A 14,249-nucleotide genomic window follows, 5' to 3' on the forward strand; every position below is an offset into this window, starting at 1 on the left:
AGGGAGATGTCTTCATAGAACCAACTTATTTAGAATTTTTTGTTGTGTTGTCAGAGAAGTCTTTTTTTTTTATGAGACAGAGTCTTGCTCTGTCACCCCGGCTAGAGTCCAGTGACCTCGTCACAACTCATTACAACCTCAAACTCTTGGAATCAAGTGATTCTCCTGCCTCAGCCTCCTGAGTAGCTTGGGACTACAGGTGCATACAACTACACCCAGCTAATTTTTTCTATTTTTTGGTAGAGATGAGGTCTTGCTCTTGCTCAGGCTGGTCTCAAACTCCTGGCCTCAAGCGATCCTCCCGCCTTGGCCTCCCAGAGTGCTAGGATTACAGGCGTGAGCCACTGCGCCCAGCCTGTGAGAGAATTCTTGTAATAGTTCCTATTATAGCTATACATGCATAAGGACCTTCCAAGAGTCTTCGTAATAGCTCTTATCTCAGACACATAAGCATGAGATGCCTGCCCTCATGACCTACCAGCTCGGCTTTGGTTTGGATCTGATGTAAGTGACTTCATCTCTCGGCATTAGCAGCTTTCACAAAGTTTTCCAAAAGAATCTGAGAATCCAGATTTTGTATGAGATCCCCACATTTGAAAAGAGGGGCAACAAAAATACAGTGAAATAGAAGGAATAAGTTCTAATATTCAGTAGTACTTAAGGAAAATTATAGTTAATGATAACTTATGGTGTATTTCAAAATAGCTGGAAGAATTGTAATGTTTCCAACACAAAGAAAAGATAAATTACCCTGATTTGGTTGTCACACATTATATAGAGCTATCAAAATATCACATGTACCCCTAAAATATGTACAACTATTATATATCAAAAAATTTTTTTAAAAAAATGATGGCCAATTAATCGAACTTTTATCATATACTGTGCAAATCCAACAAACAAGTTCGAGGGGTTGGAGTAAGTCCCTTGGTTTTCCATGTATGTGGCTTCTAGGAGGCAGGCTGCTGCTTTTTTCCTTTGAGAAAAGTTATAGACTGAATGTTTATATTGCCCCCCCACCTTCAAATTTATATGTCAAAACCCTAACCCCCAAAATGATGGTATTAGGGAGTGGGGCCTCAGGGAAGTTAAGTTTAGATGAGATCATGAGGGTGGAGCCCCCTATGTTGGGATTGGTGTCCTTATAAGGAAAGAGACACCAGAATGTCTTCATTTGTCTTTCAAAAAGATACTGCTTACCTGGGCGTGGTGGGTGTGGTGTGGTGCCAGCTACTTGGGAGGCTGACGTGGGAGGACCACTTAAGCCCAGGAGTTTGAGGCTGCAGTGAGCTACGATGATAGAGCCACTGTGCTTTAGTCTGGATGACCCCTGCCACTAAAAAAAACAAACACACACACACAAAACACCCAAGAAAAGATATTGCTTCTTCCCTCAAGGGAGTCACACTCTCTTGGCGCATGATGCATGATATTGCAGTTTTCCTCTAGGACTGACTTCTTTCATTAGAACCCAAAGGAGAGTAAGTGGAACCTGAGCAGCACATGTCTGTTACCAGTCCCTGCAGGCCATTGATTCAACCTGTTGCTTATTAGCACTCTCTTTAATGAAAGACAGATGCTTCTCTGTTAATCTGTGTCCTCCTTAATTGCCATCATTCTGCTCCATTGTGCTGCTCAATTGACCAGCACCTTGGGCAGAAACACAGGGAATGACGTCTGAAATGGAGGAGGAAAAAAAAATGGAGAAGGAATAAGCCAACATTATGAACTCTTGCTTTCCAGTCAGCATTCTAAAATTTAAAAAATCTGATTAATTATGTCAGAATTGCTTTGTAGAGCCACTTTGTGTTTCATATGCTATATCCAATTATTGTTGTCTTGATTCTTTAGCTCTTGTTTCTTGACACTTATTTACCACGGCAGTAGATGTGTAACAAAACTGTACCAAGACTTAAAAAAGATTTTTAAGTTGGAAGAAATAGCAACATTCTTGGGGATAATAATACTATTTTACATTCATGTAGTACAATAACCATTATAACGCATTTTTGTATTCCTTGCTCTACTTTGTCCCTAGAGCATATTGCTCTATTTGATGCTATTTTGTGCCATGATGGGCAGTGCAGTGAGCTTAGCAGTTAAATGGCCCTGGGTTAAACTTCCCTCTCTGCCACTTTCTAGGGGTAGGACTCTTACGAACTGAATGTCTTCGATATTTATCTGTCGAAGCCCTAACTTCCAGTATGGCTGTGTTTGGAGATGGGGCCTCTAAGGAAGTAATGAAGTTTAAATGAGAACATAGTGGTAGAACGCTGATCTGATAGGATTAGTGTCCTCCTAATAAGAGATATGGAGAGCTTGTGCGCTCTCTCTCTGTGCAGATACAGAGGGAAAGCCACGTGAGGACACATCAAGAAGGCTGCCATCTACAAGCCAGGAAGAGAGCTCTCACCAGAAACCGAACTTGCTGGCACCTTAATCATGGACTTGTGGCCTCCAGAACCACAAGAAAATAAAATTCTGTTGGCCAACCCACTCAGTGGGTTGTGCTATTTTGTTATGGCAGCTCAAGATGATGAATATCAGGACATATCATTGAATATCTGAGCCACATCTGCACCAGGGGGGATCAGAACATCCAGGCCATTGCTGCCTCACTCACTCAGTGCTCTGCTCACGTGCCAGCTCCGCAGAGAGACCTTCACAATCTAATGTAGCTGCCCCGTCACTCCCTATCTCCTCACCTTGTTGTACTGTTCTTCCTGGCATGTGTCCACTTGACACGATACAATTGTCTATTTTCTTACTCATCATGTGTCTTTCCCACTAGAATGTAGGTATCACTCAGTCTGTTTTGGCCTTTGCTGTATCCCAGTAACTTAGAAGAGTGCCTGGCACATAGCAGGCACCAATAAACATTTGTCAAATAAATAGGTTAATGTGGGGTTAATGGGATACGTAATGTATAGAATCTTGGAGAGTGTCTCTCTCATGAGAGGTCCTCAAATGATGGTAGCCATGATGAAAGGTATGGCATATTAACACAAATTTTGTTCATGCTTTTATTTTTTAAAAACAGGATCTTGCTATGTTGCCCAGGCTGGAGTGCAGTGTCTATTCACAGGTGCAAACATAGAGCACTACAGCCTTGAACTCCTGAGTTCAAGTGATCCTCCTGCCTCAGCCTCCCAGCCTCCCAGACTACAGGTGCATATGCCATTGTGCATGCCATTTTACCCAGATTTTCATGCACTTTTATTAACAAGCATTTATTTAATTCCTTCCTATATGCTGATAACTAAGCTGGGCATGTAAAAAAAACAAAGCCCAAGGTCATAGAATTAATTAGAGGCTTGATAAATTCTAGATCATTTGAGAGCACTCAGATCTTTTGAAGTCTGATCTGATCTTTCCATTAATGATTTGTCTGTGTACTTCTGCCATTAATCTTGAAAATACAGCTATATTATTTTGTTTTACTGCTAGTAAAATAGTTTCCACCTTTGGAATTAAAGGGAATGGACAGAGAAAAACTCATGTCAATCAGAAAAATATTGTATATGTATTTGGAAAGTTTGTGGTTATTACAACAGTGGTGTGATTAATGAAAACAAATGTCACAGTAGGAAGATACAATTTAAAAATTTTTTAATAAACAAGCATCTGGGAATGTACTGAGGTGCTACACAAAGGAGACTGTTGATGCCCCCAAAAGGAGGTAAGAAATTCTCAGTTCCCCGAGTTCCATGAGGATGTGGAGCCAGTGGTAGCACTGCCCAGAATCACAGTTTTGTTGGGCACGAGAGGCTGAGAAGCTGTCCTTCATTATTACCTTAGGGATTTGGGAGTGTTTAGTCATTTAGGGTCCATTACCATCCTTCTATCCCCTGTTCCCTGCTACCTGATTCTTCCAGAAGCTCTGGCTACAAGTCATCCTGCTCATCAGAAGTGAACAATGAATGTGAACCACTCCAGTACATTCTTGAATGTTTACTGTGTGATTAGGTGGATCAAAGATCCATTTTCTAGGCCAATGAAAGAATAGTTTAAAGACACTATAAATTAATCCAGGAGTTCTAACATCTGTTCTGTAAATGTTTCCAAAGGAGTAAAGGGCAACTGTGATGGATTAAATATGTCCATAAATTCTTTGCAACTCCCTAGGACATGATTTCTTTTTCCCATTCTGGAATCCGGATTGTCCTTGTGACTTGATTTGACCAATAGAAAATGGTGGGGGTGATGTGTAACTTCCAAAGCTCGACCTTAAGAGCTTTTAAAGTTTCTATTTTTGTCCTCTTAGAACGCTGCTTGTATGTCATGAGGAAACCCATATGGAGGGAGTGCTCCAGCCTTGCCAGCTGTTCCAGCCCAGCCCCAGCTGACTCCCCAGCTGAAGGCAGCTGTATGAGTGACTCCAGGCAAGGACAGCAGAAGAACCACCCAAGCAACTCACAGAAGTAAGGTATTGTTTTAAGACATCAAGTTTTGGGGTATTTTTTTTTTTATGGAGCAACAATAGAGGTTATAAAACAAGAGCAAAAAACTTATCTGGGCTGAAAAATGGCATATCTTCTTGCATGTTGACCAGGATGAATTTTTCAAAAGGGTCTCTATCTGGATATATTTTAATATGTCTACTATCAGAACCTGTAAGATAAAAAGAAAACCCTAAAAGCTTCTAGAGCTAAAAACAAAATGAAATAAAACAAAAGAATTTGCTTTCCTAAAAGATTTGTCTTCAGCAACACTGATGCTTAGAAGAAAAGGAGACATGTATCATCCAAGTCCTGATATAAAATAATTTTGATTCTAGAATTGTATACCCAGGCAAATGCGTATTTATGTGTGAAAACAACATAAAGAGAATTTAGGAGCTGCTAGAACTCTCAAAGCTCCACTAAAGAGAAGAGAACACAAGGCATAGGTCCAGAAACATAAAGAAGAGATAATAACAACAAAATTTTTGAAGCTAAAAATCAGATAAGTTAAGTGGTAACTGACCTGGCAGGCCACATAAAGCAGGCATGGAAGACAAGGTTGAAAGCCTGATAGGATTCTTAAAATGATGAATTCATCTTGCAGATGCTGAGAGTTTGGAAATATCAGGTATCCATGAATGTACAGATATGGGAAGGTCCAAAACAAGGAGAATTGGTTGAAGCAGTTAGATCCCTAGGTGCCCTTTCCACCTCATATATCCAATAAGCTACTCAAGCATTAATATGAAACTAGGGATTTATTCTCTAGAGGGGATGAACCAAAGGAACTCTGAACTGGGCACACCAAGTCGAAAATGTGAATGCCACGCTGAAGACGGGGTTAAGTGAGTATCGACCTGCTGAGTGGTGGAAATGCAAGAACCAATTTTGGCAAAACAGGTTTATAATTCTTAGTTAATTTTCTTTGATTTCTGGGACACTGAGCAGCCAGTAAGAAAGATCTATAGATACTGTCAGTGGATGGGTCCCTAGGTTAATGCCTAGCCTGGTCTGGCCAGCCAGTAATGAGAGGGGTTTTCTCTCTCTACCTCTCTCTGTTACATGCACACAGGCCCATATGCATGTGCACACATACATTCACATGTAACTGAGTTTAGTGTCAGCTTGTCATGCTTCACTTTGAATATGGTCAGGTTGTAAACCATGAACAAATTAAGAAAAGCATCTAACACAAAAGACAAAGGCTATAAGAAACAGAGACAATGTAGGGGGACAAAAATTCAAAAAGTAACTATAATTCATATTCCTGGAAAAGTATGTGAAGAATAGTATTAAAACAAAAACAGAATGTATATAAAAGTAGAACATTTAGAGAAATAAAGAGCCTCTGGAAATTAAAAATCGGATGGCAGAAATGTATGGTTCACATTCTCTCAGGATAGTTAATATTAATAAGAGGAGAGAGCTCTACTCCCACCCTCAAGAAATATACCAAATAGAAATTTTAAAACAGCCATGTTTTAAAAAGGAAATTAAAACTATTAAAAATGAATGCAAATCTCTGGATTAACTATAATACTCTTCAGAGGAAAATTTATATCTAAAGTGAATTTATTTAAATGCATTTACCAAATCTGTTTTATTTTTCCTTTTTGGGTCAGGGACAAACTACATTTTGTAGCTTTCCCTGTGGTTAGGTGAGACTATGTGAACTGAATTCTAGCCAACAGAACGTGGGCAGAAGTAATTATGCTACTTCCAGTCCTGTCCTCTGAAATGCCTCTTCTCTAAAAATTCCATGTTTATTCTCGCTGTTTTTCCCATTGGCTGGCCAAAGAGAAGGATTCAATCAACGCAGGTCACAGGTGCCCAGAAAACATTAACCATGCTTTCCTGCTTTTTATCTCTGGTTACTGAGTGCTTTTAAATCCAGGCTGATGGGATACCTTCTAGCTTAGCATGAAGTGAATAACATATTTGAAGTTCTTAACCCAGTGATGCAATAGTTTCGAAAGGTTTCTTTACCACAAGCATTGAGAGGTTGAAATGATTCGTTCTTTCATTCATTTGTTCATTCACTTATATATTCAGCAAATATTTATTAAGCATCTGTCTATCTATTGTAATATACTGGGCCCAGGAAACAGGTTTCATGTCTTACTAAGAGAGACAACCAGGTAAATACATAAAATAATCAAAACACAGATTGTAATTAGTATTACGATTAGCATACCTAAAGAAGGAAGAAGCCAGCAAGGAGAATCTTCTTTAAGGAGAATGATCAGGGAGCCCTCTCTATGTCATAAGGACAACAACTTGATATCTCTGCAAAAAGCTCAGCCAGCTTATGTTAATAAAAGCCCTTGTAGACCACATGGTGAAGTTTGGCTTTTAGTTTAAGTTTTTAAGATCCTGTGGACTGTTGAGTGAAGAATGTATCAGAACAGATAATAAGTAACTGGTAATAAATCCTGGTGAGGAGATAGGATGATTTGTGAGAAAATATTTTTATAATTCATTAATATGTAATAAGAGATAAGGAATTTCTCCTACCCATGGTATTTTCGTAAAATAGTTTTCAATCCCAAACTTGACAACAGTGGTCTTGTTGTGATCTTTCTGAATATGTCCTGCTTTCTACATGACTTGATTGCTCATGGTAGAGAAAAACATTTTATCTTCAGAAAACATTATTTAACTATGTCTGATTACTTTAAATGGCAAGCCACCCTTGGATTTGCCTGAGAATGAATTGTCTAACTGAAGTTTGTGATTGAACTTCCGCAGTGTTGGAGAATTCTTATTCTAAAGAGAAGAGATGAACTATTACCTTTTGTTCTCTTACTAGTTTCTACTAGAGACTATTCAAAATGAACCATGCTATTTTGACTACTGCCATTGTATTAGAACAAAGAGCATCCTTTGTTTCTTATGCCATCAGGGTGTGTTTGGTAAAGGAAGAAATGAATAGTCATTTTCTTTGAATATTTAAAAAAAATAAATAGAAGGTACTCTGCCATTAGAAGGAACACTAAGAATGTCTATTTATTTAGTTCTTCAAAAAAACTTGTTAGTGTCCTTACAAATTGAGCCTTGTGCCTGGATCATCTCTAAGCATGAATAATGCAAATGATGAGACTATTTGACTCTGGAATGAATCTCTGTGGGGTCATTGGCACGTGGTATCATGTAGTCTGGCTGGGTGGGCAGTCCTGAAATAGAGTTCCCATACCCACTTCCCCTCTGTAACTCCACTGCCACTGGGTAGGGGCCTGAGACAGAACTCTTACTCAATAGCAATAACCCACATTGTGTCACAAACAAGCCAGCCCATTGCAATGGTTTCACAGGGTACAGGAGTCATCTGAACACGGGACTGTTACACACATAGACAAGAAGGGGCTGAGTTCTCTTTCTGAACTGGCCAGGATTACAACTTATTAACAGGGGTTGGATTTATACTCAATTTGGTTCAATGGATTTTATATTAAACTTGGTTAATGAGTATATTAATAGAAACATTTAGGTTGAATTTAACAATCAAAATACACAGGTTTTGGTTGCATTTATGATTTTGCTAAAAGACATTTTCCGTCAAATATTTAATAGTTTACTCTTGGTTTGATTTGATTCAAATTCTTGGTCTCTGCAAATGCTTATAAATTAAGCAAATGGCCACCATTTTTTGTTTGTTTGTTTTTTTGATAGTTATTCAACTGATGAAGCAATGTTGAGGTCATCTCCATCTCTAGGCTTTTGTGATTTAAACAAGAAAACATGTTATTCTTGTTTAGAAACCTGGCCATCATCTGCAATTTTTGGTATGTTGCTATATAAGAATAGCAATATATCATACGGTGGGCTCAAAAAAGCATCAGAATTAAAAGATATAAATAAATGTTTTTTTTTTTTTTTTTTTTTTTTTTTACTAAAGTTTCTATGTTTATATTGACATTACCAATTTTTTCTGACAATTTATTTTGAACTAGTCAATCAAATTACGTTTTTGGAATTGAGCTTTTGGATCTTCTGTTTTTCCTTTTTAAATTTTCTTGGTAGTAAAGCATGTTCCTGTGTTTTAAATCGTACCTCTTTTACATAACTCAGGTAAAATGGTTAATCAAAAGGCAATGGTTTAGAGATATTAGATACCAACAGTGTTACACCAAAACAGGGAATCTTGCTGGGCTATTATTTATTTCTTCTGATTTTTTAAAAAAGAAAAACGTAAAGAACAGTTAAGTACTGAAGCACATTTAGCTATGATTGTAAGTGCAAATAGATAAGAGATATCAACCTTTAAAAAAATGTGTTATTTTCAAACCATTAGTGCTATGCTTCGTTATTGGAAAGGTGCTTTCATCAACAATCAACACAGAAGACTTCTGTAACCAAATTGTGTGGGTTTTTCCCCCACACCAAGCAAGAAGGCAATTCTGTAGTGGACACCACTTGGGTGTCCTTCGATTCAGTTCCCACAGGGTGAGGGCTCCATACTCAAGGCTGCCCCACCATGCCAATCACAAGCCCCAAGTTCTTCTACCTGTGCTTCTAACTGATCAGAAATAACTTGGGGTTCCCATGAACCCCTCCTGGGGTTTGATTAATTTGCTAGAGTGGCTAGAACAGACATCATATTATTCCATTTATAGGATGTTCTAAAACAGGCAAAACTAGTATGTGTATAAAAATTGGAATAGTAGTTATCTCAAGGGGGTTAGAGGTAAATATTCACGGGGGGCATGAAGAAACTTTCAAGAGTGATTATAATATATATCTTGAAAGGGGGGATACATCATGCAGGAGCAAGCATTTATCAAGACACATCAAAGAGTACCCTTAATATTTGTATATTTTACTTCATGTAAATTTTATTTCTCCAAAACTGTGAACAAATTTTAAACTCTGATGAATGATATTCATGCTGAAGTTTTTATGGGTGAGATATACTAATGTCAATCATTTACCTTAAATATACTAAAAAATAAGATACACTGATGGCCTATTACAGGAATGAATAGATGGATAGATGTGTGATATAGCAAATATAGAAAATGTTTATTGTAGATTGTAGGCAAGAGCATAAAGAAGTGGGTGGTTCCCTTGTAATTACTTTATCATGTCAAATTCCACCTTTTGGACCATATAAAGTTCATGAAACCCTTCTTAACACCCTATATCACCTTGGTCTTTTCCTCCTCTGACTTGTTTTAACAAATGTAGCAGACTCCACAGATTTTGACAGTTGATCATGCATTTATGGAATCATGTAAACAGCATTTATCTCCTTGACTAGGATATGAGCTTCTTGCAAGCCAAGACTAGTCTCATTGCTTTTAATTCCTCTCCTTTAATAGTCCTTCCCCGCCAACTGCAGCATTTACAAGAATATTGTCACAGCATGATAATGTTTGTTCGTGCAATTAATCTTTAAGACACTGTGTGTGGCTCCTTCATAATTTTTCAGACTAGTTTGTAGTTGGTGTTTCAAGGATGGCCTAGCCCTGGAGTACTAGGCTAATCTGTTTCCTGGATAGATTCCATTTTCCATTTTGTACGCCTGGACATTTACTGTTTATAGCTCAATAGCATCCACAGAGAAGAGCAGCTCTAGAAGACACTGATAGAGAAGAGCTGAATGAATTGTCTCCAGTGAACCCAACCCAGCCTATCAAGTTCACGTGCAGCACTTGGCAGAGTGATTCTTTCCTTGGCAGTCTTTGGAGACACTAAGACAGTGTGAAAAGCTGTTGAGTCAAAATGACATGGACACCAGCTGCTTACAGATACCCTTATTCAACAGACAAAAATAGATCAGCAATTACAAGATCATCAGAGGGTGGCTTGCATCAGGACTGCCCCTGGGACATAGACGCTGATCTCGTATTTCCTCAGTGATTGATGACCCCATGGAGACAGAACTACTGCAACGTGAGCTGCTAATATAGTCCTTGCTGCTAATTGCAGGAAAACAATCTCTAGGATTAGTGCATAGGAGCAATTCAACTATACCAAGAAGATTATTAAAATCCAAAAACTAGGTTATTAATCCTAAAGATAATGATGGATTAAATATCATAAGATATAATTTCTACGTTCTTCATATTTGACATTTAGTAATTATAACAATTGAATCTCTTGAGTTTTTATACAGTATGTTTTAGAGTCAATTTGAAATATATTAAACACATCTTTATTGTAGCTTTTAGAGTGAGGTAAAATTCTAACCTAAACATTTATCAGTTCCAGCAAGAGAGCATTCTGTTATTCATCATTTCAAGAGGACCTTTCTGGAATCTGACTGTGTCTTTGAACTTGCTTAGCTATGCTCCTATGTTGGGAAGGTTTCCTCTCCAAGAAGTGTCCAGAACACTGCTGGCCTCGGCAGGATGTGAAACATCTGCTTTCTATTTCGTCTTTGGATTCCACCGTTCTGACTTTGAAATAATTACACCAGATCCCCCAAATCCCACAGAGTTGACTAAGAACTTTATTTTTTTTAAATTATTTTATTATGGTAAAAACACATATAAAATATACCATCTTAACCCCTTTTGAGTATACAATTCAGTAATGTTGAATATCTTCATGTTGTTGCGCAAATGGTCTCCTGAACTGCTTCATCTTGCAAAACTGAAACTCTGTACCCATTAAACAATAACTCACGGTTCCCCCCTCTGCCAGCCCCTGGCAACCACTACTCTATTTTCTGTTTCTATGAAGTTGACTATTTTAAATACCTCGTAAAATGGAATCATACGGTATTTGTCTTTTTGTGACTGGCTTACTTCACTTAGCATAGTGTACTCAAGGTTCATCTACATTGTAGCACTTGTCAAAATTTCCTTCCTTTACAAGACGAATACTCCATTATGTGTATATGTCATATTTTAAAACTCCTTTCATCTATTAAGGGACATTTAGGTTGTTTCTATGTCTTGGTTATCGTGAATAGTGTTGCTATGAACATGAGTCTGCAAATATCTTTCTGAGTTCCTGCCTTCAATTCTTTTAGACATATCCCCAGAAGTAGAATTGCTAGATTATATGGTAATTCTATTTTTATTTCTTGGAGAAACTTCCATACTCTTTTCTACAGTGGCTGCGCCATTTTACATCCTCACCGGTAGTGCGCAAAGATTCTAACTTCTCTACACCCTTTCCAAAGCTTACTTCCTGTGTTTTTGATACTAGACATCCTATTGGATGTAAAGTATAATAACTACTTTTTAACAGAAAAAAACCATTACTTTCTAGCCAAAGGAGTTGAAAATATCTAAGATGCATAATCCAAATAAGAGTCACTTCCCATTAGACTTGTGGTCTGTCATTTGTCACGTTGCTCATGGGTTAGCTCTTCAGATTTCTGACATAGCCCTACACTGATGTTATCATCTACCTCAGCGTGACTGAGCAGAATTCTAACAGTGAACTTTAACAATCCTCTTTTCCATAGTGAGTAAATATCTCTAAGAGAAACTACATTCGAGAATTGGGAGACACTGACACGGCAAACTTAGTCTGCCCCTACGGAGATGATGTGAATTAAAGTAGATCAACACCAAGGACCTCAGTGTTCTCGTTGGTAAAACAAGGGAGTTGGTCTAGATGGGAGGCAGCAAATCTACACGCCAAGAGGACCCAGGTGGGACATGCGTGAGGAGGGCTGGCTGTAAAACGTCAGAGAAGCAGTGTCCTTGTCAAACCGTGGAGTGGGAGGACTTGCTCCTGCAAAAGGAGGAAGCCAGCACTCACCTCTGATGTACTGTGCTATGAGGAAACACGGACTTTTGTCCACATTGTGTGTTGCTACATCTTAAAACTTGTCAAGAAATGTTGAAAAATTTAAAATATGGCAACATTTTTAATTAAAAGAAAAACACTGGTGTGTAGGAAAAATGAAACACATTTTCGGGTGGAATGTGGCTGTTGTCTGGTGGTTTGCAGTATTTGGGCTAGATGATCTCTAAGGTCCTTTGAATTCTAAAATTCTTTGATTTCTAGATTTCAAGAACATATTAAAACTAACGGCAATAGTCAAGGTCTTTGACTCTATTTTTTTTATGTTGGATCACTCAAAGCTATAGGCTGCTGTCTTGGTTTCACTAGAATGGATCAAAATGACTCAATTGTTTGATAGATAGACACTGTCTCCTTAAGCACTGTATTTATCTTCAGTGAATTGCACTAAGAAAGATTTGTGTGACAAGTCATATCACATTTGAAAATGATACATGGCTCTCTGTAGGAAAAACTGCTGTCTTTTATTTGATTCCTCAGATCTGTTTTGAATTTCAGCAAAATCAGAGAGACAAAAAAAAATTCAGTTTGTGTCTCAATTAATCTCATGAACTGAAGGACAGATGAGATTTCTCTTTTCACTCCAGATTTCCCTGTCCCTGCGAATTGTTGCAGAATATTGGTGGCTGTCAGAATGTTTTTCCTTTGATAAGAATGCAGCCACGATTGCCATTTATTCCCTGCCCAATGGCCTTCTTCCTTTGTTTCCTTCTTTTGTTAAGAGAATGTTGATTTCCCAGTGGAGAACCACTCCTGCCATGCTGGCAGCCTGGAACAGTGGTTCTCAAAGTGTGGTTCTCCAGACCAGCAGCATTGGCATTACCCGGGAACTTGTTAGAGATGTACACTCTCAGGCTCTGTCCGCTAGTTCAAATAATTCTGGTGTGGCTGAGCCTGGTGATGTAACATCACTAGAAGCAATATTAGCTTAAATGAATTGAGTTCTTAAGTTTTCTTTTTTCTCTCCAGAAATAGGCAGTCTAAGATTGGCACGACACTCCCTCATCATCTTGGACCTGGCATCCTTCTTTCTGTTCCGCCATCCTTAAAGCATGGCTGCCAATCTTCCCCCTGCTCCAAGATGGCTGCCAGGACTCAGGCTCACAAAGCAGGCAGGAGGGAGGAAGTGAAAAAGAGCAAAACAGGCCCAGGCCAGCTGTTCTTTTAAGGAACTTTCTAGAAGTGTCACCTGACACTTCCATTTATATGTCATTGGTCAGACCTTAATCACAAAGACACAACAAGGTTGCCTGAGAAATATAATCTTTGTCTTGGCACCTTCATCCCTTGCATGGAATCATGGTTGTATTACTGAGAAAGAAGGGCAGAGCAGATTCTGTGGAGGCACCCAGCCATCTCTGCCACAAATGCAGATTTCAGAAGTAACAATGAAGCCTCTCTGATAGAAATAAACATAAAATCAAAGGTCAACAGGAGACAAACTAAAATGGCTACAGAAATGAGTGTGAACACATCCCAAAAGAGAATTGGAAAATAAAATGCAAGTAGCTATGGATCAGGAATGAAAATTAGAATGGTCAATAGAACCCTAAGGAAAAGGAAGTTGGAAAAAACATTTTTTCTCAGAGTTGAATGTATACAGTTCTTGGAAGAGAGGTAAATGTTGTGAATAATTCAGTTTTTGGAAGGTACATGATTGAGAGGGAAAATAAATTTTTTTTTCAAGGAAAACAAGTAAAAGTGCTTTTCAACAGACAGACTCAGCTTGAATGAAATATCTTTTAAAATATCTATTCTTGGTAAACTGGACTCCACATTCATTATGCAGCCTTCTGGTGACAACTGTGCCCTCCAGAGTGGCAATGCTATACAATAAAGGCAATGCAAACATTTGAATTTGCTGAGAAGACATTTCTCATGGTAAAGAACTGTGGCATTTAGGTTGAAAAATGTCACTATGGGAATTTCCCTAGAGTGAGAGGGTGAGTGAGAGTGAGAGGGGTTGGCAATAGTATCTCTTTAACCTCATGGGGCATCAGGGCTGTCCCAGGGGATTGGGAATACCCTCAGAGAGGACATCCGATG

The sequence above is a fragment of the Microcebus murinus genome, chromosome 8, assembly GCF_040939455.1.
Source record: "Microcebus murinus isolate Inina chromosome 8, M.murinus_Inina_mat1.0, whole genome shotgun sequence".
NCBI classification, from domain to species: Eukaryota; Metazoa; Chordata; class Mammalia; order Primates; family Cheirogaleidae; genus Microcebus; species Microcebus murinus.